The sequence below is a fragment of the Peromyscus californicus genome, unplaced genomic scaffold, assembly GCF_007827085.1.
Source record: "Peromyscus californicus insignis strain IS unplaced genomic scaffold, ASM782708v3 Scaffold_20__1_contigs__length_68692818, whole genome shotgun sequence".
Lineage (NCBI taxonomy): Eukaryota > Metazoa > Chordata > Mammalia > Rodentia > Cricetidae > Peromyscus > Peromyscus californicus.
The window spans coordinates 62,059,861-62,085,190 of NW_026294503.1; the positions used below are offsets into that span (position 1 = coordinate 62,059,861).

General features: G+C 48.7%; 1 protein-coding gene across 13 annotated transcripts in view; it reads left to right on the forward strand.

Annotated features, from left to right (window-relative positions):
* Pced1b (PC-esterase domain containing 1B) overlaps positions 1-25,330 on the forward strand; it is a 136,624-nt gene that overhangs the window by 93,307 nt on the left and 17,987 nt on the right. For 9 of the 13 annotated variants that reach the window (XM_052748781.1, XM_052748779.1, XM_052748777.1 and 6 more), the window contains one exon: positions 20,699-20,834. The gene's annotated coding sequence lies outside the window, so the exon portion shown is untranslated. Of the gene's footprint in view, positions 1-640; positions 1,036-13,910; positions 13,996-16,680; positions 17,386-17,486; positions 17,611-20,698; positions 20,835-25,330 lie in introns of those variants that run through there. The other 4 variants (XM_052748786.1, XM_052748787.1, XM_052748789.1 and 1 more) reach the window with 4 other exon arrangements.

Below are 25,330 nucleotides of genomic sequence, written 5' to 3' on the forward strand. Positions count from 1 at the left end.
TGGAAAGTGCCTTCACAGGGAAACCCAGAAGTGTGCTTTAATCCCCTACGCACTTCTCAGCATCAACCGTCACACCCTTCAGCCAGGACAGGCTGAATGAAGGAACCTGATTTGTTCATTGGAATTAGTTGGAAAGAAGGTTCTTAGCTGAATCTAAGTGTGCAAGGCAGTAAGTGTGCAAGGCAGTGCTGCAACAGCCCCACAGCACTGAGAGGCCTGAAGCTGTGATAACACTACAGGACAGGCTGTGTGGGGTGTGTGCGCGTGAGTGTGTGTGCGTGTGTGTGTGTGTGTGTGTGTGTGTGCACTCACACCCATCCCAGGGACTGAACCTAGTGTCGCACACATGCTAATCAGGCCCACTACCACTACCCCAGCCCCAGATCTACACTTTAAAAAAAAAAAATAGTTGTGGTATTATGTTTGTTTGTTCTCTTGGGGGGTGTTGTTGTCTGTGTGAATTTTGTCTGTTTTTGCTTTTATTTGGGGCAGAGTCTCGCTATGTAGGCCAGGCTAGCCTGAACCTCACAGAAATCGACCTGCCTCTGCCTCTGCAATGCTAGTATTAAAGGTGTGCACCACCATGCTGGGCTTTCAGTATACTCAGATACTACTGTTTATTGCATGGTCTCTTGGCTAGTAATGGCAGAGCCGGAACTGGAGCCCCTCACCTCGTCACCACACACATAGCTTGAGAACAGAACACCTGCTGCGGGGGGCTCCTGTCGAATGAAGACGCGGACAAACAAGATGTTGACACTCACCACCCCGGAGATGGAAAATTCATATGAGCGCCAGGATCCCCAGAGCTAATCCAGAATGGCTTGGGGGTCTCTCTCTCTCTCTCTGGTAATGATTGAAAGGAGAAGTTTCACACTCCGGCCGTCTGAGAAACAGATGTCACAGAGGAAACTAGCAGCATGGGTGAAAAGCACATTAGATAACTCGGAAGTCCTGACTGCCAACAGGATGTGAACTGGCGCCAATCAGAGTCACATAACATAACTACAATTCAAGTTCTCCAAAAAATGTAAGGTAAGTGTGCTCGTGGGTTGTGGCGCCAAATACCCGAGGGAAACAGCTGAGGAGAAAGGTTTGTTTGCACTCACGGTTTCGCACGTTTCCGTATGTGGTTGGCTGGTGTGAGGGCTGATCTTGGTTGTTCGCTGGGAAGAGAAGACCTTCACTGAGGACTTGTCTCCGTCTGATTGGCCTGTAGGCGTATCTGTGGGGTGGTTTTCACTTTGAGTTTTTGTTGTTGTTTTGTTTTTTTTGTTGTTGTTGTTTTTTCGAGACAGAGTTTCTCTGTGTAGCTTTGGAGCCTGTCCTGGAACTCACTCTGTAGCCCAGGCTGGCCTCGAACTCACAGAGATCCGCCTGGCTCTGCCTCCTGAGTGCTGGGATTGAAGGTGTGTACCACCACTGCTTGGCTACTTTGAGTTTTTATTACCAATTAATGTAGGAGGGCCCAGCCTATGGTGATATTTTATTTGTATTAAAATATTATTTGTATGTTAATAAATAAAGTTGCCCGGGGGTCAGAGCTATTAGCAAGCCATAGGAAAGCAGGACAGTGGTAGCGTACGCTTGTAATTCCAGCACTTGGTAGGCAGAGCTGGGTAAGTCTCTGTGTGTTCAGGGATACAGCCATTATTGGATACACATGCTTTTAATCTTAATACCAATCATGGAAAACCTGGAGGCCTATACAGACAGGCTGTGAGGAGGCGGTCATGTGGTTGGGTTTACAACCAATGAGAAGGCAGGACAGGAACTCTATATAAAGACTTTAACACAGGGGTAGCTCTGGTTCGGAGAGGTAGGACCACCGCAGGAGGAAGGGTAAGGTTTTAGCTCTTAGCTCTGACCTCTTGGCTTTCTTCTTTGCATTGGTTCTGTGTTTCTTATTTAATAAGAAGGTTGGATACATCTACACCAGCCCACTGTGGGTGAAGGGTCCAGCCCACTGTGGGTGAGTGAAGGACCCAGCCCACTGTGGGTAAGTGAAGGGTCCAGCCCACTGTGGGCTGTACCCGCCCTGGCAGGTGGACTTGAGCTGCATTAGAAAGGTATCTGAGCGTGAGCTGTAGAGGGAGCCAGTGAGCAGTCTTCCTCCATGGTTCCTGCCTCTGCTCCTGCTTGAGTTCCTCCTCATTCTGGCTTCCCTCAGGGCGGACAGCAGAGATCAGGCTGCATATGCCATTGAAACACTCCTCTCCCCCAAGCTGCTGTTGGTGACGGTGTTTATCAGCAATGACAAGCAGGTTGGAATGTGTGGTTCCGTGGCAGTGGAGAGATGGGTCAGAGCCGCTCACCTCATTGAAGCTGGAAGCAGAGACGGGAAGAAACCCAGGACAAGATACACCCCTCAGAGAGGTTATAGGTGGTCGGCGGACCACGTGCTCCCGGGTCCTTGGCATCTTTTACAAGGAGTCTGAAAAGATATACACACAAAAGGCAAGACAATGTTACTAAGTTCAAAGACAAAGCAGGAATTTCAAATGCACAACCCAGAGAAGCAGAGGGCCACCTGAGTGAGGGAGCAGCCAAGGGCCCTGGTTCTTGTTTGGGGCTTCCTTTTATTAGGTTTAAGAGAAGGAGGAGTTTGGTAGCTAAGGGGTGGAGTGAGGGTGGTTTCCCATTTTGATGGGCAGGTGTGAGTTATATGACCTTTTCCCTCTCCCTAATAGTCAAATTACTTATGAATCATGGATGAACTTACGCCCTCATAATCTTTCAATAATGCTACCTGCTGGGGATCAAACCTTTCACACGTGGGTTTGGGAGAGAGGACATGTCGTATTCAGACTTTAACGTCTGATTAGATTCATGTCCTGAGCCCAGCAAGATGGCTCAGCATGTAAAGCTAGCTATTCACTAAGTTTGATAACCTGAGTTTAATCCCTGGGACCCATAAGGCGGAAAGAAGAAAACTGAGTCCTTAAAAAAAAGCTCACATTCTGGTGGTTTTTACTTCTGAAATTACAGTGTTTTTAATTAATCACATTTGGGTTTTGGGTTTTGGTTTTTGTTTTGTTTTGTTTTTTTGAGATAGGATCTCATGTAGCTCAGGCTAGCTTCAGACTTGCTGTGTAGGAGATGATTTTCCTACCTCTGCCTCCCAAGTGCTGGGATTACACCCACAAGCCGCCAAAGCCCACTGTGTTGGTCCGGTGACCGACCGGCTGGAGGAGGGGCAATTTTTAACGTGTGTGGATTTTGTGATACAAATACCCCCTCCACATCAGATTTCAAGCCACCTCAGTCACTTCCTGGAAATGGAACCATCTGTTGTTGGGAGCAGCCCACACCGTTGTTCTAGGCCTCCAAGGTGAGTCCAGCCAGCGTCCTTCCCAATGCAGAGTTTTCAATGGCAAAGGCTGAGAAGAGGAACATTTAAAAATTAGAGAAAAACTCATTTCTAGGATGTTCCCTCTTGCCCCCTTCCCTCCCTCTATAAAACAAATCCAACCTACAACCAGCATCATTTTATAAAAGAAAGGGCCGGGCGGTGGTGGCGCACGCCTTTAATCCCAGCACTCGGGAGGCAGAGGCCGGCGGATCTCTGTGAGTTCGAGGCCAACCTGAGCTACCAAGTGAGTTCCAGGAAAGGCGCAAAGCTACACAGAGAAACCCTGTCTCGAAAAACCAAAAAAAAAAAAAAAAAAACAAAAACAAAAGAAAGGATATTGGAGCGGATATGGTGGTGTATACTATAATCCTAACAGTCCAGGGACTAAGGCAGGAGGACTTGGAGTGGGTGGCCAACCTGAGCAGGACTGTGTTGTTTGGTTTCTGTTACCTTGACGTTAGCTAGAGTCATCTGGAACCTCAATAGAAAGCATACCTCCTTCAGACTGGCCGGGAGGCAAGTCTGTGGGGGGCATTTTCTTGACGCATGATTGCTGTGGGGGGCCCTCAAACCCCATGGATGTTGCCACCCTGGGCAGGTGGCCCTGCCTGTGTGAAGGCAATACAGACCCCATCTTAGGCCACCTGCTGTACTCAGTTCCAGGAAGGACCTCGGGAATGTACCACGACAACTCGAATGGACACAGAGCAGTATGCTCCTGTAAACATGCTGTCTGGGTTTATGACCCTTGAAGATATCTAGATAATCCTGCTGAGCAATCTAGATAATCCTGTTCAGCGTTTTGTGGTTCCCCCGCCAAAAGTCTAACCCAATGGTTTCAAATGTGGTTTCGCACCCAAAGTCTAGACCAGTAGTTTAAAAAAATCACCTTGCCCCATATCCCTTTACCCAATCCCAAATTGCCAATTCCTGGCTTGTGGTTTTTCCCTATAAAAACTCTCTACACCTGGGCTCATGGCCCCTGCCACATTTCCTTCCATCTGCCGTGTGTAGTCCAGGTTGAACCTGACTAAAAGGACCCTTATGTGCTTGCATTGGAAACTGGCTCCTGGGTGGTCTCTAGGGGTTTCACGAAATGGGTACAACACCTGAGCTGTATAAGAAAGCACGCTGACTGAGCAGTGGCAGCACCAGGAAAGGAGCTGGAACTTTCTCAGCTCTGGACTAGATGTATATGGACCGGGTGGCATTTGCATCATCTGAGGTGGTTTTGACTTCCTGGGGTCAAAAGGTCATCCCTTTGGGCACCTTCCCAAGCCCAATGGAAGAGTTTGGTAGCTTTAAGAAAAATGGTTTTCGAGACCCTGAGCCAGGCAGCTGTCGTCACTGTGACCTCCGTTGCTTCCATCTACCGCAAAGCCAGCAGGGGACTGATGGCTGTTCAGTGTGTCACCTCCAAAGTCAGTGACTTCTCAAGGCAGCTGAGAACAGGGACTCTAGGAACGGAGTCTTAGGACCTCTTCAGACTCCCCCTGGCTTTCAGTCTCTCCCTCACAAAATCTTGCCTTCACTGGGGTCTTAAGATGATTTCTCTTGATGTTCCATTGGCAAGAACTGGGTCAGTCACCTGAGAACAGCCAATGACGGAGAGATCAAGTTCTCCATAGCTGCTTAGATCCCTCCCCTGGTCACTGGCCTTGTGATTAGGATCTCAGTGGCCACCCAGCACAGGGGCAGAAACATTTGAGGGACAGGACCCCCAGGCACATCGCCACACTCACACAGTTCACTCCAAAGGTCGGGTTGGGTAGATGGCTGCCAGCTGGGAAGGTAGAAGGGCAGAGGGTATCTGAGGTGGCATCGGAAAGCAGAAGCCCGTGGGTTTCATCCGGGACTCAGAAACTGACGGCAGAGTGAGTGGAACTGGCTGGCAAACAGGAAGGAGGCGGGCAGGGGAAACGCTCTTGTGCTGATGACAACCCCCCTTCACTCCAAAGGAAGGGCTCACCCAGTAGTTCAAAAGAGGTAACTCATGAGAAAGAGACAGGAAAGCTTTAACCATGGGCATCAGTGTGTACACCGAGACGTGTTCCTAACCTCCAGTCTATGAATTTAAAACCGATAGACAATTTTTAAGCTGCATCATACTTTTCTAAATTGTATTGCTATTATTTTGTGTGCACGGGTGTTTTGCCTGCTAAAAGAGCAGCCAGTGTCCAGTGTTCTGAGGCCCTCTCTCCAGCCCCATCTTTTTTTTTTTTTTTTTTTTGAGGGGAGGGGATACAGTCTCACACTGTAGCTCACTCAGGCTGGCTTTGAACTCACAAACTTCTGTCTCAGCCTCCTGCCACACTAGTTTACGTTAATGTTTTTAAATGCATTTTATTTCACAGCTAAGATGAGGACTAAACCTGATAATGAACTCGGCATGGAGGGCAGTAGACAAGCATTCAGTATTCACTTCTGGATGTTTGTTTGTGTGCTTTGTGTTTGTTTGTTTTCTGAGACAGGATATTACTATGTAGTCCAGACTGGCCTCAGACTCAAGGCAGCAGTCCTCCTGCCTCAGCCGCCTGAGTAGCTGAGACACGAGCCGCTTCCTAGGTTGTTTTAGGCCTAAGATGCTTGCTGGAGTCGAGGACATCCGAGTGTGCCTCTGGGGGCAGAAAGGGACAAAGGAGAGTGGAGGCGGGGCCTGTCAGGTGCAGACCAATGGAGGAGCCTCTCATGGGGTGGGTGGGATGCTAAAGCCGCTGTGCCTGGGTTCCATGGAGGCCCAGGAGCTCGCAGAAAATGAGGATGGGACGGGACGGTCAGGGAAAGAAATCCAGAGGTCCACCGTCGGCTCTTCTACTTGCACTGCCTGAGAACACTGCGCTGCTGGTTGTACCCCACCTTCCCCACCCCTGGTTATGTGACAGCTGTATGTACGTGCCGGGCTCCTGATGCCCTTGATCACGTCACGACACACCTTTGCTGCGTTTCCTCCATTTTTATTGCTGCTGCAGATTAGGCCACTGTCAATTTCTCTCCAATTTTACTGCGAGTGGGGGAGGGCGGGGAGAGACAGACAGATTTATTATTAATTATGTTCTATGTACACATGAGTGTGGGAGCCCAAAGAGTCCTGAAGAGAACATTAGATCCCCTGCAGCTGGAGTTGCGGGTGACTGAGACCCACCCGCAGTGGGTGCTGGGAACCAGCTCGGGGCCCCTGCACAGACGCAGCACCCTGCCTCAGAGGCCATCTCTCCCGCCCCATAGATGAGCGGCAGCTTCCACGTCTCTCGGCCTCCTTCGTGATCTGTCTCATGTTGCTGTTCGTTTTGCGGTTCCTCCAGGGCCTCTGTTTGTTATTTTTTTCATTGATTCTTTTCCCACCCCAGAGTCTGGAAATCTCCCTGAGAAGTAAGCAAAAGAGCAGGGTTTATGTTAAGAGAGCGTCAGAAACGGGGCTGCCACTGACCTGTGCAGGAGCTGGTTTGCGTGAGCTGGACTGAGCACGTCCCTCTGGACAGGTACAGCCCCACACCACCACACCAGCACGTCAGGCTTGGGAAACAGAGAAGGCCAACTGCAGCGTCACTCCTGTGCCTTTGTGCCATGAATAACCCGTCCGTCCAGAAGGTGCCCTGTTTAGAAAAGAGCCTATAGCCTTGCTTAAGCAATCCTCACCAAAAACATTATTCTCACGTTGGAAAAAAAAAAAAGAGTTCTTTTAATAGTCGGAGTGATCTTGAACACACATTTATTTGCTCAATCTTCAATGGTTTACGGGTCCTTAAAGACTACACACTGCTACACAGGGGTTTTCTGCTGCCAGGAGCTTCCAGTCCCACACACCCTGGATTTATCTTCAAAGCCATCCCTTTTGTTATGCTCTATCATTGCCTCACATTTGTGTTTCAGCAAACAATTATTGAAAAATGGATTAGGAGCCAGACTCTTGAATCCTGTTTTGTTTCTCTCCAGCTGGGCATTTGTACTTCATCTAGCCCTTCAGTGTGCATCCTTGACAGTGACAGGGAAAATGTCGCAGGGGAAGTCAGCCATCCCCTGGGGGCACAGCTCCCTACAGCTCCAAGCTGAGCTCAGCTGTGGAGCGCAGCTCAGGTCAGCTCCGATAGCCTGCCCAGCATTTCCCTGGACCACCATCTCCCTCCTCCTCAGCAAGCCCCACACTCATTCAATCAATTCATTGTGCTCAGAGGCGTCCTTCAAGTGGGGGAAATGAGTCCAGTGTGATTTGAGGAAGTGTCTATTTATTAAACTCTACGGAGAAAATAAAACAATATTTTATTCATACACATTCTCACAGTTTAGAAAATGCTTCTGAATGTATTAGCTCATGTAATTCTGAGTCGTAACTTCCGTCTAAAAAAAACCAGAAATTAGGGGTGTAACTCAGTGATGGAGTTCTTGACTGATACACAGACGACCTTGAGTTCAGTCCCCGGTGGCAGCAAAAAATTAAAAATGAATAAATAGCAAAAGGGAATTAATTCAAACTAGTAAAATTCAGTTATCCCTGAGGCTGCCAATCCTACCGTGTTCTTTACCTGAGTAATAATTGGTTTGTAAAATGAAACAAGTTATAGGGCTGGAAAGATGGCCCAGTGGTTCAGTGCTCACCGCTCCTCCAGAGGGCAGCTCCCAGGGGCGGGGCCTGGAAAGGGGCGGGGCCTGGAGGGGCGGGGCCAACTCCATCTCCAAAGATTTAGCGCTCCCTTCTGGACCCTGAGGGCACCTGAACATATGCGGTGCATGCATGCTTTCTCACGAACACACATGCACATACAAACACACATAATTCTTTTTTCAAGGGAACAAAATGATCGATCCCCATCTCTGGGGTGGGACGGACCCACTTCCTCCTCGGCTGGTCTCCAGCCTTTGGCTTCCACGCTTCAACTCTTGTCTTTTATGAGGCGGTTCCTCCTGTCAGCTCCCTGCACACTAGGGATGAAATGAATGTTCTAGACTCTCCCTGTGTACTAGATACACAGGCCCATTGTGCCTATGTTGGTTTCTGGAAGAATCCCCCTTGATGGGCAGCCACCCAAGCCCTTAGTCTGAGATACCTAGACTCCAGTCATGCAGAACATTACCCTTCCCCAGTGTGGAAAGTGAGCATAAACTCATGCCTGCTGCTCTGCCTGTGGCAGGACTGGCATCCCCAGGGCACAGAGGCAGCGGGAAGAGTGTGCCCCTCACAGATGCAGCCGGAGGTAAAAAAAAAAAAAAAAAAAAAAAACCCTCAGCCGATGCAACCCACTGACCCCAAAGCCCAGAGCTGTCTGCTTTCCCAGTCATTCTACTTTCTCACCTTCTGCAGCTCCTCAGTGCCGTAATCTAGTCAAACTCCTTAGACTCGATTTTCACCAAAATCTCTCGATTGCTTTTTATTTCGGAAGTCAAGCATTTTCATTCAGCAGCTCCGCTATGGGATCTTAGAGGGCTCAATCTCTCAAGCCTTATCTCATCCTTCCCCAGGCCTGTCCCACACCCACAACTGAGTACACCCATACTCCTCCTGAGGCAAGCTAGGCAGAGCCACGATGGTTTCTTTTCAATCAAGCTGCACTTTCCCCCAGGCCTGCCGCTCTTAGTTTACAGGACTTTCTCAGAGTTCCCGTCTGATCTTCACCCCAAAGCTGAGGTTCTCAGCTGGGGTGCACATTAGACCGAGCTTGGAACTTCCGGCAAGTTCTCAGCTGGGGTGCACATTAGACCGAGCTTGGAACTTCCGGCAAGTTACATCCCTTGACTTCGACCCCAGGAACTGGATTGGAGCAGAGTTCCTGAGGCGCAGGCCTGAGCCTTGGTGTTTTGAGTTTTAGGATGTGTGTTTGTTTTCGGTTCTGGGGATAACTAACGAGAACATTACCTGCCTTTCTCTTTGCCAATTCCCACCATTGCGGTTCACACCAGTGGCATTTCCTGAAGCTGCCTCTCAAGAGACTGTAGGGAGCACTTTGCACAAAGCCGAACAGAAAAACGCCTGTCTCCCCGCATCCTAGCTCATCCCTGGGGAACTCCATGTAACCTTTGTGAGGAAGGTCCCCTCACTCCAGCTCACTGTGAATGGCTGCCATCTCATGTCTAGCCTGCAGTAGACAGTGATGATTTGTGGATTACAAAAAGAATTTAGAATTTTGCTTTTTTTTTTTTTTCAAATTTTTAAGCGTGTGTGTGTGTGTGTGTGTGTGTGTGTGTGTGTGTGTGTGTGTGTGTATGCACGCGAACATACACACAAGTATAGTAACTGAGGAAGCCAGAGATGTTGAACCCCCTGGAGCTGGAGTTCCAGGCAGTTGTGAGCTGCATGGTGTGGGTCATGGGAATTGAACTTGGGGTCTCTGGAAGAGCAGTGCGGTGTCCTTCAGGGCTGAGCCATCTCTGTGTCCCAGAACTTAGATTTTTTTGTTTTTTGCTTTCACTTTCCTCTGATATGAAACTTAGCTAAACACACTGTTAAAAACAGAGTACTTGCAAAGGTGAAATGGTAGAGACATTCGCTTAGCTGGGGAGAGGAGACAGAGCTACCCAGTGAGCAACACTGAAGCTACTTTATATGCAGACTGCTTGGCTCTGTGGCTCCGGGTCTCTCGGGTCTGAACTCATTTTCACTCAAAACTTCCTTCGGTGAAAATCGCCGGCATCTACTTCACACAGAAAGCGCCCAGTGGAAGTTCCAGCGGGGTTGGATGAACACAAAGTTCAATTTTGATCTTGCCGCAGCAGCACAGGATTGCCATCCTTGACCCATCTAGACTCCATGACTACCTAGCTGCCACCTTGATTTGTCATTGAATCCTGCAGGGCTGCCTGACCCCAGGGTTCTTTCTCCACGGGGACACCGCGTGCCCCGTGTTGTGCTGGACCCGTCATGCAGGATTCCATTGAATCCTCAGATCCATTCCTTGAGGTGAAACTACCATCATCCCCAGTTGAAAAAACTGAGTCTCAGAGACATGAGTGTTCACAACAGCGCCAGATGTGGTCCAGTTCAGCTAGCTCCAGCATCCATTCCTCTTCTTCTCCAGCCTCCATTCCTCTTGTTCTCCAGCCTCCGTTCTCTTCTCCAGCCTCCATTCCTCTTCTCCAGCCTCCGTTCTCTTCTCCAGCATCCATTTCTCTTCTCCAGCATCCATTCCTCTTCTCCAGCATCCATTCCTCTTCTCCAGCATCCATTCCTCTTCTCCAGCATCCATTCCTCTTCTCCAGCCTCCATTTCTCTTGTTCTCCAGCATCCATTCCTCTTCTCCAGCATCCATTTCTCTTGTTCTCCAGCATCCATTCCTCTTCTCCAGCATCCATTCCTCTTCTTCTCCAGCATCCATTCCTCTTCTTCTCCAGCATCCATTCCTCTTCTCCAGCCTCCATTTCTCTTGTTCTCCAGCATCCATTCCTCTTCTCCAGCCTCCATTCCTCTTCTCCAGCCTCCATTCCTCTTGTTCTCCAGCATCCATTCCTCTTTTCCAGCATCCATTCCTCTTCTCCAGCATCCATTCCTCTTGTTCTCCAGCATCCATTCCTCTTCTCCAGCCTCCATCCCTCTTCTCCAGCATCCATTCCTCTTCTCCAGCCTCCATCCCTCTTCTCCAGCATCCATTCCTCTTCTCCAGCATCCATTCCTCTTGTTCTCCAGCATCCATTCCTCTTCTCCAGCATCCATTCCTCTTCTCCAGCCTCCGTTCTCTTCTCCAGCCTCCATTCCTCTTCTCCAGCATCCATTCCTCTTCTCCACGTCTACATCACACCTCTCTCGGCTCCACATTTGCAAGTAGCTTACACACTCTGGGGTTTGTTCCTCTGGCACCTGAGACATATAGACCCTTCAGTGTTTCTTCATTGTCTCTTGGTTTTTGCGAGCCTCTCCTGGCTTACAGGACTGTCCCGGAGCTGTTTGATTTCCTGTATTATTTTCAGCGCTTACTCCAGGGGTTGGCGGTGGGTCGGTAGATAATATGTCTGTGTCAAGGTGTGACCCCTTAAACTTGTCCTCATTCAGTCTTCACAACAACTTGGTAAAGTAGAACTCCTCTCGGTTTTATAGATAAAAGCTCAGAAAGGTTAAGCAATTGGCTCAGTTCCCAGAGAAAGCCCAGAGAGAGCCATATTTTATACCTAGGCATCCACCTCTCACCATCCCTGCCGCAGTGCCCGCAATAGGACACCAGGGAACTCGGGGTGTGTTTCCCTGGGCCTCTCTTCTCCAGCCACCATCATTCTGTCACCCCCCGCCCCCTCGTCCCCCAACCCCCCTCCCCCCCACACACACACGGTCACCAACCCAGATCACGTTATTGCCTCCATTCAGGCGTCTTCTTATTAAGATAGTTAGAAAATCTGCAGTATTGGCAGACCCTCCAAACCAAAGATTAAACATAAGGATGGCTTTTATGTCTAAGTATTTCTGGCCTCCCTTAAAGATACAGACTTCACACACCTGGCCCACGGTAGCTTAATGTGCTGCTCTTTAGGAAGTTAGATTTCTGTCCTGTAACATAAATTGCAGTTTGAGGAGCACACACTGCTATAGCCCCATCAACCGCATGAGGCAGCCAGAGACTCTCCCGGTGTCTAGCCTGGTTGTGGCTCTTGGTTTTTGCTTTTGTTTTTGTTTTCTTCTTCCTTCCTTCCTTCCTTCCTTCCTTCCTTCCTTCCTTCCTTCCTTCCTTCCTTCCTTCCTTCCTTCCTTCCTTCCTGTCTTTCTTCATTTTACCTGTTTATTTCAGAATGTCTACCAAGCTGGCCCCAATTCTGATAAGTCCCGTCCCCCCCCCCCCCCCCCCCCCCCCCCGCTGTGTTCCTGCTGTTTTGAACCTGCTCGTTGCTCGGTCTTCCCTATGCTCGGACCCTGCCTTCCTCTTTTGGCTTTGAGTAAGTGTCCTGTGCTCTTGGTACACATGGCTGCGCCCCGCCTCTTGTAGGGCCACAGAACCGTGTTGTGTTAAAGCTTCCTTACAAGCCAGGCCCAGTGGTGCCAGCCTGTAAGGGAAGCCAGGACAGGAGGGTACCAAGTTCAAAGTCAGCTTTAGCTGCTCAAGGAGACCTTTTCTCAAAACTCAGATGTAAAAGGGGGGAGGGGCCGAGAATGCAGCTCAGTCATAGAGAGCTTGCCTGGCAGGTGTGAGACTCAGGGTTCAGTCCCCAGTCAGAGGGGAGCTGAGGGTCCTCCTTGCAGACCAAGCTGCTTGCATTAAGCTGCCACCGTCCTCTCTATCACCTCCACCCCTCATGCTAACATCGGTGTGTCTCCCCTGGGCTTGTGTAGGTGCGTGAGGGTCTCTCCACAGGTCCTAGAACTGGTGTAGAGCCACAAGTGGCTGTTGGATGCCTTCTGACACAAGACAGACTTCTTCAAAGCAAATAAAAGCAATTATTTTTGGCAGGGTGCTTAGGCTCACCAATGAGGCTTCTCAGAATATTAAGATTTCCTGCTCTTTCTGGGAACCCTGGAACAAAGTACTGTGCTGGAGATTCTCAGATGTGCTGCCAAGAAGATGGTCTCCCTGGCAGGGGAGTTCTTCGTACTATTTAAAGAATGGACCTTACACAAGAGAAGCAGCACCATAGGGCCAGGGTTTTCATTGAGGACGAGGAAGGTGGCCGTGTGGCAGAGTCAGACAGGAAGTGAAGCTGTGTTCAGAAACAACGCTGGCCATTTGCCCTGTTTGAAAATTCCGTTTAAAGTTATTGAATTCATTTCGAGTGCTGTGAATTATTTATTAACGCGCTATATTTAACTTGTTAAATGAAGAATGTGTTCCTGTACGGGAAAGCCTGTTTCAGTCTATTGCAGAGAGTCTTGAGGAATATTTCTAAAAGTTGCAGCTTTGTCCCAAGGGACCCAGGGAGGATCGTAAGGGAATGAAACTTTTCTACTCTTGTCTTTGCCATCGTTTGGTCTAATGGTGGCTGTGCGTTCGCGTCTCTTCCCTCGGCATCCCTCGTCTCTCTCCCGGTCATCTTTCTAGCTTCATCCTGAGGCAGTGACTCCCTCTGAGCCTGCTAATGTAGTGGAGACAGACATTACTGGAAGTGTGGTTACCATGGGTGACAGGCCACAGGGACAGCCCAAGGTCTGTAGCAGTCTGTCTATCATCTAGGATCAGATACCAAGGCAAGGCAGGGGGGGTCTAAGAAAATAGACCTTGGTCCACTACAGACAGCTGAGATGTTTTGTTCTCTTTGAAGCAGAGTCTCCTGTAGCCTAGGCTGGCCTCAAATCTGCTATGTAGCTGAAAATGACCTTGAAGGTCTGATTCTCCTGCCTCTACCTCCCAAGTGCAGGTATTATACACGTGCATCACCACACCAGGTTATCTGTTCTTATTTTTCCACTCTCAGCTTTTCTTTCCATTCTGTGTGTGTGTGTGTGTGTGTGTGTGTGTGTGTCTAAATAGTCATGATTCACTTTACTATACCTATGTGTATATAGTAACAACCGATAAACATGAACGTTTCCTTATGGTTCGACCCCTGAACGGACTGGGCCTGGTACTTTCTGTTTGGAAAGGTTGCCAGTGATGAATGCAGTTTATTTCCTAGATGATGGCTGATTCTAACTACTATTTCTGCTTGTATACAGCAGATCTATCTTTCAAAGTAAGCAATCTCGTGTGCAGAGATCTTCCTCACATCGCTTTCTTACTCTTTCAGTGTGCACCGCATAGGTAGGTAGTAATGCCCCTCTGTCTGATGTTAGTAATTCATAACTTTTCTCTTTCTGATATACCATTATGTTTATTACATGTTTTATTATGAATGAGGGCGGACATGTTGTCACATGACCTATTGATTTCTTTTATAAACTGTCAATTTGTGTACTTTTGTTTGTTTTTTGTTTAGTTTTTTTCGAGACAGGGTTTCTCCGTGTAGTTTTGGTGCCTGTCCTGGGTCTCACTCTGTATCCCAGGCTGGCCTTGAACTCACAGAGACCCGCCTGGCTCTGCCTCCTGAGTGCTGGGATCAAAGGCCTGCACCACCACCGCCCGGCCAATTTGTGTACTTTTTTATTTTTCTATTTCCTATGAGGATTAAAAATGTTAAACAGATCAGCCAGTTGGCCTGTTGTACATGCTGAGAATATTTTGTTTATCCAGCTCTTTTTCTTTCTAATCTCGTGTTTGCATTGTTTTCACTAATAAGTTATAAAGTGTTCCACTGTTTTACTTTCTTCCTTTGCTATTATATTAAATAATAGTTATTGAGCACTAACTGTGTATCAGGTAATATTTATAGTGACTTACTTGTATCATATGGATTGTATCTCAAGACACTTCTATCTGTATTTTATGGATCAGAAAAATAATGCACGAGTAAATTGAGGATCTTGTTTCAGATACATCTGAGGAATGGCCAGGATTAGAAGTGAGTCATTCTGGTGCTGGGGACCCAGCCCCTTGAACGGCACTGTTTCCTGGCAAAGTGCTCTTTTGAGCACTGTGTTAATCCCCCGCCTTACACACACACATAGCTGGGCATGAATATGCTCGTAATCACTCTGCTTGTTTTGTTCTTGTTGTTCTGAGACAGGGTTTCTCTATGTAGCCCTGGCTGTCCTGGAACTCACTCTGTAGACCAGGCTGGCCTTGAACTCACAGAGAGTTCTTTCTCTCTCACTGGTGTCATGTTTCTGGTAACAGAGCAATGCTGGTCTCAGCGTAAGTTAGGGTGTGTCCTCTAGGCTTCCATTTTCTGGAAAAGATGAGAGAATTGGCATGATCCCCCTAAATGCGCAGCAGATTTGACCCCTAAGCACACGAGCTCAAGATGCATGGACCTTTTTAGCACAGAGCATGGATTCCAGTGTCAACTATGATCTGCAGTTAATAAAATATCAATAGCAGTTTGTCCTATAAGCTTGGGGGTGTCAGGGTCACCCTGGTAACAAAATGGCAGTTGTGTTGAACACAACTATAGTAATGTCAACCTAGATCTAAAGCTATAGGCAGTGTGGGTTATTGATACTATCTTAACAGTGTTCTGTTGTTATTATTCCTTAACAAAGGATATAAACCTTGTTGTTAAGGAGGGCCCGAGGGGTGGGGAACACATGGTTCTCCCTAGGAAGAGGGGGGGAATAGAAGAGATCTCCTGGTAGCCTGGGGCAGGTGGGGATGGGTACATGAGGAATCAGGTTTGGAGTAGATGTTGGGGGAGAGTACTGAAAGAGATGACTGGAAAGGGGTGCATTTCATGGTCAGGTAGACACCTGATGCAGGGGAAACTCCCACAAATCTACAAGGCTGACCCTAGCTAAGACCCCTATCAATAGTGGATGTATAGGCTGAACTGGCCATCTCCTGTGATCAGATTGGTGGCTACCCCAATTGTCATCAGAAAGCCTTCATCCAGTAACTGATGGAAACAGATGCAGAGACCTACAGACAAACATTAGGCCGAGCTTGGGGAATCCTGTTGAAGAAAGGAAGCAAAGATTGTAGGAGCCAAAGGGATAGAGGACATCCCAAGAAAACCCACAGAAACAACTAACCTGGGCTCATAGGAAGTCACAGAGTCTGAACCAACAACCAGGGAGCCTGCATGGGACTGATCTAGGCCCTCTATATACATGTGACAGTTGTGTAGCTTGGTCCTCTTGTGTGACTCCTAACAGTGAGAACAGGGGCTGTCTCTGACTCTTTTACTGGCTACTGGGACCCTACTCCTCATATTGGGTCACCTTGCCCAGCTTTAATACAAGGGGGTGCTTAGTCTTACTCCAACTTGATATGCTGTGCTTTATTGATACCCATGGGAGGCCTGCCCCTTTCTGAACAGAAACAGAGGAGGAGTGGATTGGGGGGGGGCATGGCAGAGGAGAGGTATGGGGAGGGAATGAGAGGAGAGAAAGGAGGGGAAACTGGAGTAAAGATAAATAAAATTAAAAAAAAGATGTGAAAAAACAACAACAACAAAAAAAAACCTTGTTGTTTTGTTTTATTGAGACAAGGTCACAGTACATTAGCCAACGTAGCCAGGACATCTTTTGTTTGTTTAATTTTTATTTACTTTTGGGGGATGAAGAGATGGCTGCTCTTCTAGAGGACCTGGGTTTAATTCCCAGCAACCACATGGTGGCTCACAGAGCACTTGTACCATATATATGTGAAAGAGAAAAAAATATTTACTTTTATTTTATATGTTTGAGTGTTTTGCCTGCATGTATGTCTGTATATCTTGTGTTAACATGGTGGCCATGGAGTCCAGAAGAAGGAGTCATATCACCTAGAACTGGAGTTATAGCCAGTTGTGGGTTGTCATAGGGGTGCTGGGAATCAAACCCTGGTTTTCCGCAAGAGCAGAAAGTGCTTTTATCCACTGGGCCATCTCTTCTTCAGCCCCCCTAGCCAAGAACTCTTGAATTCAAATGGTCCTCTGCCTCAGCCCACTGAGCCGTCAGGAAGCAAAAATTTTCAAGTTTGTCTTCAAAGAGTAATATGTGTAAACCCAAGCCTGGACCTGAAACTAAACCATGAGGCTTGGCCCAGCTGTGAAGATTAAAAGGCACAGGATCAGTGACCAGATCACTATACTGGTGTTCCAAGTACTCAATTTTCTGTAGTCACCAAAATCACCCACATAAATTCGATTAACACAGCGATAGAAAAGTATACTTAGGAGGCACTTGGGTGTCGAGGAACCTGCTTTCAGCGTGTTACAAAGACAAATGAGAATTCACCAAGGACTGAGTATTGGATAGAAATGTAAATTTTGCCACGATTTGGGAGGGAACACCATGTCAGCATCCATCCCTGCACTGGTAAGACTCTGAGAAATGGTGCTCTCAACCTCACCTGTCAAAGTGATGCTCTGTTGCACAAGTACAGGGGATTCCAGCCAGTCTGGACCACTCTGCACGTTACCTAGGAAACCATTCTTTGTTTTTTGCTCCAGCTAGAAGAAAGAGGGTGAGTGGAGAACTGCCTCCGAATCCTCTAGTAATGCCTGTTCTGTGGCTCCACAGGCCTCACTGCTTGCCTGTCTTCTAACCCCTGCTCCAGTTTGATCTGGATCTGCACGGTCTGACCCACTGCCCAGACACACACAAAGCATTATGGGTAAAGCCTCCGAGGGTTTGGTTTTCCTCTGTGCTGCTTGCTGCATTGTGCTTGGGGTGTGTGTGTGTGTGTGTGTGTGTGTGTGTGTGTGTGTGTGTGTGTGTGTGGTGTGCTTCGAGCCAATGTTTAAAAATCAGGTTGTCGCTCATAAAAACCTCTATCTGCTGCCGTTTCCTCTGGAAACCTGAAGTACCTGGTCGTACTGAAGCTGTATCTCCCCATGAGGTAATCTGCCAGAGCGGAGCAGCTCTAGACTTCTTCCCCGGGGCACCGGATTCCATTAGGGAGACTGCCAGGGACCGTGCCCTTCCCAACACTGAGCATGCGTTTCCATCCACCAGCACAGCACTCCCATTCCTGTGTCGTCCCATGACAAAGGAAGTGTTCTCTTCTCCCGCGTCTGGATGAGAAGTGGGAAAACAAGGCAGGTGATGAGAAGGTTCAGGAGACCCAGGCTCGGTAGCACAGGGCTATAATCTCCTCCGCCACTCAGAGGAGGATGAGTTCAAGGCCAGCTTGGACAACTTACTGAGAACCTGTCTCCAAAAAGTAGAAAAGCAGGTTAGGGACACAGCTCGGTGACAGAATGCCTGCCTGGCATGTACAAAGCCCTGGGTTCAATCCATAGCACTGAAATAAACAGGATAGGTAGGTGGGTGGGTGGGTAGGTGGGTTGGTGGGTGGACGGATGGACGGACGGACGGACAGACAGACAGACAGATGAATGTCATATAAAGCCAGGCATGGGAATCTCAGCATTTAGGAGGCCAAGGAAAGAAATTTGCAATGAGTTCGAGGCTAACCTGACCTGCATAGTAAATACCAGGCCAGCAGGGCTATGTAGTGAGACTCTGTTTAAAGGGAAAAGAGGTAATCCTCGGAGTGAGGATACAGCGGAAGCTAACTGCTGAGAAGCGACCCTGCTCATTCCCTCCTTGACATTTCCCCATTTCTGCTCCCTACAGCTTTGCAACCCCGAGTCTGGCCTCTAGGTGTCTGTGTTCTTGGAGTGTGTGCTGCACTCAGGCTTCCCTCCCAGACCTAGCTTGCTGCCTCCTTAATCGACCTGCCATGCCTCTGGAAGTTAAGGTTCTGGGTGGCTCTTAACTGCTTCTCCAAATGGGCCTGCCTCATTCTCTCCATCAATCCTGATTTCTGACTTCTACACATGGACCATCATGTCTGTGTCTACTTCAATAGCAAGTGCTGTCTGTACACTCTGTGATTCTTCACAGAAAGGCTTCAGAACACCCTGGCTCAGTTACTCCCTATCCATTCCGTATTCCTTAGAGCTGGTAGAACCGTGAACTAATTTAGCCAATTACCTTTAGGAAAAAAAGAAGACATGCCGTGGTCATCGGCCAGTGATGCTGAAAGCCTGTTCGGTCAGCGCCCAGCACCAGGCCCACCATGCTTTGCTCACCTCGGCTGCAGTTTCTCTACCTTGTCTGGATGAGGGAAAAGCTCCCCTCCACTCTCTCCAGCCTCCTTTACCAGAATCGATCACTTACAAATCAGAGATTTGGGCTGGGTGGGCTGGTGCATGACTATAATCCCAATGCACAGCAGCAGGAGGTTCCGGAGTTCTAGGCCAACACCAGCGACCTGAGTCCTTGTCTCTAAAGAGAGCAGAGGCAGGAGGGTCTGGAGTTCAAGGCTTGGCTGTGGAGGGACTTCTGCACGGGGGCCATATGAGCCTGAAGGGGAAGAAGATGGCAGGCTTTGGTTTGGTGATGTTTTAAGGCAGCAGCTCATCATAAGTACTAGCCTTGAACCCATGATCCTCCCTCTTCATCTCCATAGCTTGGAAACAGATGTGAACCAAGCATGCCCCAGTAGAATAAATATTGTATGCTTTGGGAGTCATTGAGATGGCTCAGTGGGGAAGGACTCTTGCTACCAAACCTGATTTGACCTGAGTTTGATCCTCAGAATTTACATGAGAAAACTAACTCCAGCCGGGCGGTAGTGGCGCACGCCTTTAATCCCAGCACTCGGGAGGCAGAGGCAGGCGGATCTCTGTGAGTTCGAGGCCAGCCTGGTCTACAGAGTGAGATCCAGGACAGGCACAAAGCTACACAGAGAAACCCTGTCTCGAAAAACAAAAAAAAAAAAGAGAGAGAGAGAGAGAGAAAACTAACTCCAACAAGTTTCCTCTGGCCACCGTGAGTGTACTGTGGTATACACACACACACACACACACACACACACACACACACACACACACACACACAGTAAACAAACAGATCTTTTAATTTGCTTTAAATGTATTTTATTTGTATGAGTGTTTTGTTTACCTGTATGCCTGTGTACCACATGTGTGCCTGGTACCAGTGGGGGTGAGGAGAGGACGTTAGATCCTCTGGAACTGGAGTTACGGATGGTTGAGAGCTGTCATGTGAGTGCTGGGAATCGAACCTGGGCCCTCGGCAAGAGCAAAATATGTTCCCAACCACTGAGCCACCTCACCAACTCCTGACACCCCTTTTTAACAAAAGGAAAGAGATTAGGCACAGTAGCACAAGCCTTTAATTCTCAGGAGGCAGAGGCATGCGGATCTCGGAGTTTGAGGCCAGTTTAGTCTACACAGAAAGTTCCAGACCAACCAGGGCTACATAGTAAGACCCTGTCTCAAAAATCAAACAAAACAGAAGAAAAAAAAAATGTGGGCATTTAAAGCACTGACCTGCTGCACTGGAGAAGAAATGGAGGAAACAGACCTGATGTGGACAGGGTGCCACTCCACTTCCCCTCCACTCTGTGCCTCCAAGCCCTAGTGTCCCCGAACTACAGAAAGGGACACTAGATATCACCCAGAGTCTGATCACCCCAGAAGTAGCTTGCTTCATACTGACTCATCCTGGGGGCCTGGGGACAAAATTCACTGGCATCAGCACCAGAGGTCTCTGCCAGGCTATGGGACTGCTGTCAAGAGACAGGTGGGCAGCTCTGGCCTCTCATTAGGGCAGGAGTGTGGGAAAGCCCTGATGGTCAGCAGAAGCCTGCTGAAGCCCATGGTCAGGGCCCCTAGAAAAGAAAGAGGCCTTGCCTGGAGGCCGGGCTGGATTAGTTTAGGCCCCTGGCCCAGATGTGTAGGACAGACCGGTTCTGATCTGTATTGGCTTGGCTAGCCTCTTGGCTTGGCTGAGATGAACCGGGGAGCTGGCATCTGGGTTCGTCCTGTGGCCCAGAGAAGAGCCAAGTTTGCACCTTATGAACTCCACCAAAGAGGAAGCCCCAGCCAGTGCCCGGGAGCAGCCCCGGCGGCTGCGCCACCTACCCGCACTGAAGGAAGTGCTGACTCTCTCCACAGGGCCAGGATGACCCGGCGATGAGAACCAAGTGGAGCTCCTCACCACCACCTCTCCTCCGGCCTCCTCCCTTCCTCTTCCCATCTCTGCGCCCAGCGATGGAGGGACTGGATCACAGGATCTTCCCTGTGCAGACATGTAAGTATGCCTCCCTCCCCCAACACGCACACACCGGGCACAGCCCCCACCTACCAAGCGGGGCTCAGGCCTGTGATATCCGCTTAGCAAACTCACAGAACCTGCCTCGGCGCCTCTTCCCATTCAGAGTGATAATCAGTGCCCGCTCTCATTTTCGTTAACACACATCATCATAGCGGGCCAGGGTTGCAGGGTTTTCTGAGCCTACTTCCTCCTAAAACATCAGTCTGTGGTCAATCAAACTCTGCAGATGACAGTTTCCCCTTCCGACTTGGCTGGCGCTCTAAGCCCCCAGGGTTTGGTAGGGTTCCTCCAGGAATGTGATCACAAGAAAGCCTTAAATAAATGAAGTGCAAGTTTCCCCAAGATCCCGATTCTGTGAGTCCACCATTCCCTCACGGATTTCTAAACCCGCTTGGTGACGTACCGGAAACCAGCACACTCACTGGCGGCAGCCTCTCTTCCCCTCCAAATCAAAAGTCAAAACAGCCTCGTCTTTGCTGCAGTGTTCCAGTGTTTGTAGAAGTCACCCTGTGGGCATGGCTTAGGTGTGGGTTCAGTTGCCTGCTAAGTGCCAGGGTAGGCCAGGCGGGAGGTGGATTCACCTGGCCTTGCAGTTTGAGGCAAACAGTGACCCTGTGAGATGTCTTTTTCCTCCATGGACACTCTTCCTAGTCTGTAGGTGGCACTAAAGGTAATGTGGCTGGAAGATGTCTGTGTGTAAAAGAAGCTCTCAGGAAATGGCAGCTGCAGTTGTTGATGCTGTAAACCAGAATTGGGCCTAGAGTATTCGGAAGTACTATTGTGGCCTAAAAGAATAGGAAGGTCCTGTGGGCTGAGACCTGCGGGCTCCTCGGAGGGGCGGCTCCCTGGTTGCTAATAAGCCCGATGAAGGCAGGAAGGCTGATGTCTTCAGATACTCACTCGGCCTGTGAAGGACCGTGAAATGGTAAGATCTGCATCTCAGAACACAGGCTTAAGGACTGAGGAGGAGGGAAAGTCAGGTGGAAAGTGATGCCTGGTGTGAACTGAGGTAGAGGCTTGGCCCGCAGAGTGGACTGGCCAGGGGAGCTTGTCACAGGCCTCCTCTGCTTGTGCTGGGTGACAGGATTTCTGATCGGAGACAGTCCGGGGGCCGTGACCTCAGAACCGGAAAATAAGATCATTCATTCAGAGTGTATTTTAAATTGGATCCTTGTAGAGTCACAGAGTTTACAAGAACCATTTCTTTGTCCTTTGCTGTTCTTGTCATGTGTTTTAAAACGCTGGTGCCAAGCACTGTGCCAGGAGAGAGGCCCCGGAGGGACATTTACCTGGTAGAAGAAAGGAAGAATGGCATGCACCAAAGAACACCGAGCTATCTCCTTCCTGAATAAATCAGCTCCTTGTCCCGGAATTTAGCTGTGACTAGCATTTGAAAATGCTGGAGCCTTCCCTAAAGAAAGGAAGCGTTTCCAGACTCCACTGATTCTGACAATGGCTGTATCAGTGATCCCACTGTGTAGCATTAGTAAGTTAAGACTTAGCATTTTGGTTTTGGGAAAAACAAGGTTGCCACTGTTAGAGTTTATTAAGAATGCCACTTAAAAGCACTTTTTTTTATAACCATATCTTTTTTTTGTTTTTTGTTTGTTTGTTTTGTTTTGTTTTGTTTTTCGAGACAAGGTTTCTCTGTGTAGCTTTGGAGCCTGTCCTGGAACTCACTCTGTAGCCCAGGCTGGGCTCGAACTCACGGAGATCCTCCTGCCTCTGCCTCCCAAGTGCTGGGATTAAAGGCATACGCCACCACTGGCCGGCCATTGTTTTTGTTTTTGATTTTGATTTTTGAGACAGGGTTTCTCTGTGTAGCTTTGGAGCCTGTCCTGGAACTCACAGAGATTTGCCTGCCTCTGCCTCCCAAGTGCTGGGATTAAAGGTGTGTGCCACCACTGCCTGACAATATCTAGACTTTTTTTTTTTTTTTTTTGAGACAGGGTTTCTCTGTGTAGCTTTGTGCCTTTCCTGGAACTCACTCTGTAGCCCAGGGCTGGCCTTGAACTCATGGAGATCCGCCGGCCTCCCGAGTGCTGGGATGAAAGAAGGCGTGCGCCACCACCATCCGGCTGTTTTTGAGTTTTAGACACAGTGTCTCAATATGTAGCTCTAGATTACCTCGGACTCACTATGTAGATTACCTGGGACCAGGCTGGCCTTAATTTCCTGCCTGCCTCTATTTCCTGTGTGCTAGGATCAAAGGCATATACCCCACCCCCAACCCGACCCCCCACCCCTGACTAGGATAAAGCTTCAAAGTTGGTGCTAGTGTGGACTGAGTGAGAGAGGTCATGGTAACCAAGGAATGGCTAAGTTACTTGGGAACAGAAAGTGTGTCACAGGTAGTGTGTGAGAGCTATTAGCATAGGGTGTATGGAGAACGACGTGCGTGCGTGCGGCTGTGCGGTGAGGGTCGGGGGAAGAGGGAATGGGGTGTGTAGATTCAGATTTGCAGAATGGAAGAAGGGTACAGCACCACATACGAATGGACCTCTCTCCACTGTGCATCTGGAAATGGTCAAGTTGAGGAAGGAGTGGGGTGAACACAGAAACTGGAATCAGAACACACTGAGTGCCTTGGAGCCGCCTAACATTATTGACAGGAGGTGAGGGACACATTTCTAATATAAAAGGCCTCTGCTCTCATGCAGTGTTTAATTATCCTTTGTGAAAAGACTTACAAGCTTTAAAAAAAAAAAAAAATGACCCGTGACTGTGGGACCATGCAGCCAGCCCCAGGAAGCCTACTGCAAGGTCCAGTAGGCTCCCTGCCGAGCCTGACTGCAACAGGAAAGGCTGTTCGGTGTCCCAAGCTTCAAGACAGCCTATGTCATCCTTGTCCACCTGCAGCCGAGTCCGTTCCTGCAGGATGCTCTCGGGACAGCCCAGAGCTGTGTTCATCACACAGGGTTGCATTTTACCTGCGGCCAACTATTTAAAGTATTATTTTCTATACGATTAAGGCATAGATGTACACACATTGTTTGGATACTACACTCTGTGTGTACTAGAGCCAGACACCAGAGGGAGAAGGGTCCTGAGACACCAAGGAAAGGGACTGCTAGGTCCAGACTGCACAAATGGCATTTTATTAGAGACTTAGGGGCAGAGGATGTTTTGGGTAGCACCAAGGCAAGAGGATCCTGCCCTTTAAAACAGGAGGAAGGTACCTCCCATGCTGAGCCGGGCAAAGGTGGGCGTGGTCAACAGGAATGTACTACCCTTTCTCAAAATATCAGTTAAAAACAATCTGAGCATCAGTGGCTGGTACGCCATGCTTGACTGACTGTCCTAATAACTTTGTTTGTTATAGAGCTTGGAATATCTGCCAGGACTTCCCAGTAGGCAAACTGAGCCAAGATGGCTGTAGTCACGTTGAGCTGCACCACCCTCCACGCCCACACACGCCCCACCCCCCACCGCACACATACCATTTTCCTAGAGTAAACTGAGAACCCTGCTGCTCCATCCACACATTGAACATTGGACACTGGAAATGGGTCCACAGGAGTCAAGCATCCAGAGTCACATGACTCGTGAGGTAAGGACTTGAGACCTTTCTCACTTCCCCAGCCTGCAAAAGCCCATGCTCTGAACCAGGAAGCCATGCTGGAGCAGAATGGAGACTGCATAAAACCGAGATTCCAAGACTGCATGTAGACAGATTCAGGGCATATCCAAGCAGTAGGATCTTGGGTCTCTCAGTTCATCAACTTCCTAAGTCCCTACTTAGCAACAACCAAAGAATAGTTGACATACACTGATTTAGCACAGAATTTAGTTGTTACTAAGCTGAACTCATGAGATATTTTAACTCAGATCTCAAATTTGGTTTATTTATGTGTAGACAAGGTTCTTGCTTACTGTGTAGTCATGACCAGGTTAGAACTCATGATCTTTTGGTCTCAGTCTCCAAGTACTAGGATTATAGGTGTTGAACACCACATCTGGCTTCAAAAGTCTTCTGTTTTCCAAGAAAGATTTATTTGCTGGGTGGTGAGTGGTGCACGCCTTTAATCCCAGCACCCAGGAGGCAGAGGCAGGCAGATCCCTGTGAGTTCAAGGCCAACCTGGTCTACAGAGTGAGTTCCAGGACAGCCAGGGCTACACTGTGAAACACTGTCTCAAAAAACAAAGAATTTTATTATTAGTGCGTGCATGCATTTGTGCGCGCGTGTGTGTGTGTGTGTGTGTGTGTGTGTGTGTGTATGTGTGTGTGTATGTGTGTGTGTGAGAGAGAGAGAGAGCGCATGTGCACAAGGCAGCCAAGACATAGGAGCAGTGCACAAGCTTAACCACTGGGCCATCATCTTGCCCATCCTCTCAAAATTCTTTTATTATTATTTTGGTTTTCCCTAGGTAGCCCAGGCTAGCCTCAAACTCATGGTGATCCTCCTTCCTCAGCCCTCGATTCTGGCATTGCAGACCTAGTGTGCTACCAGGTTAGGTCTAAATGGAGAGGA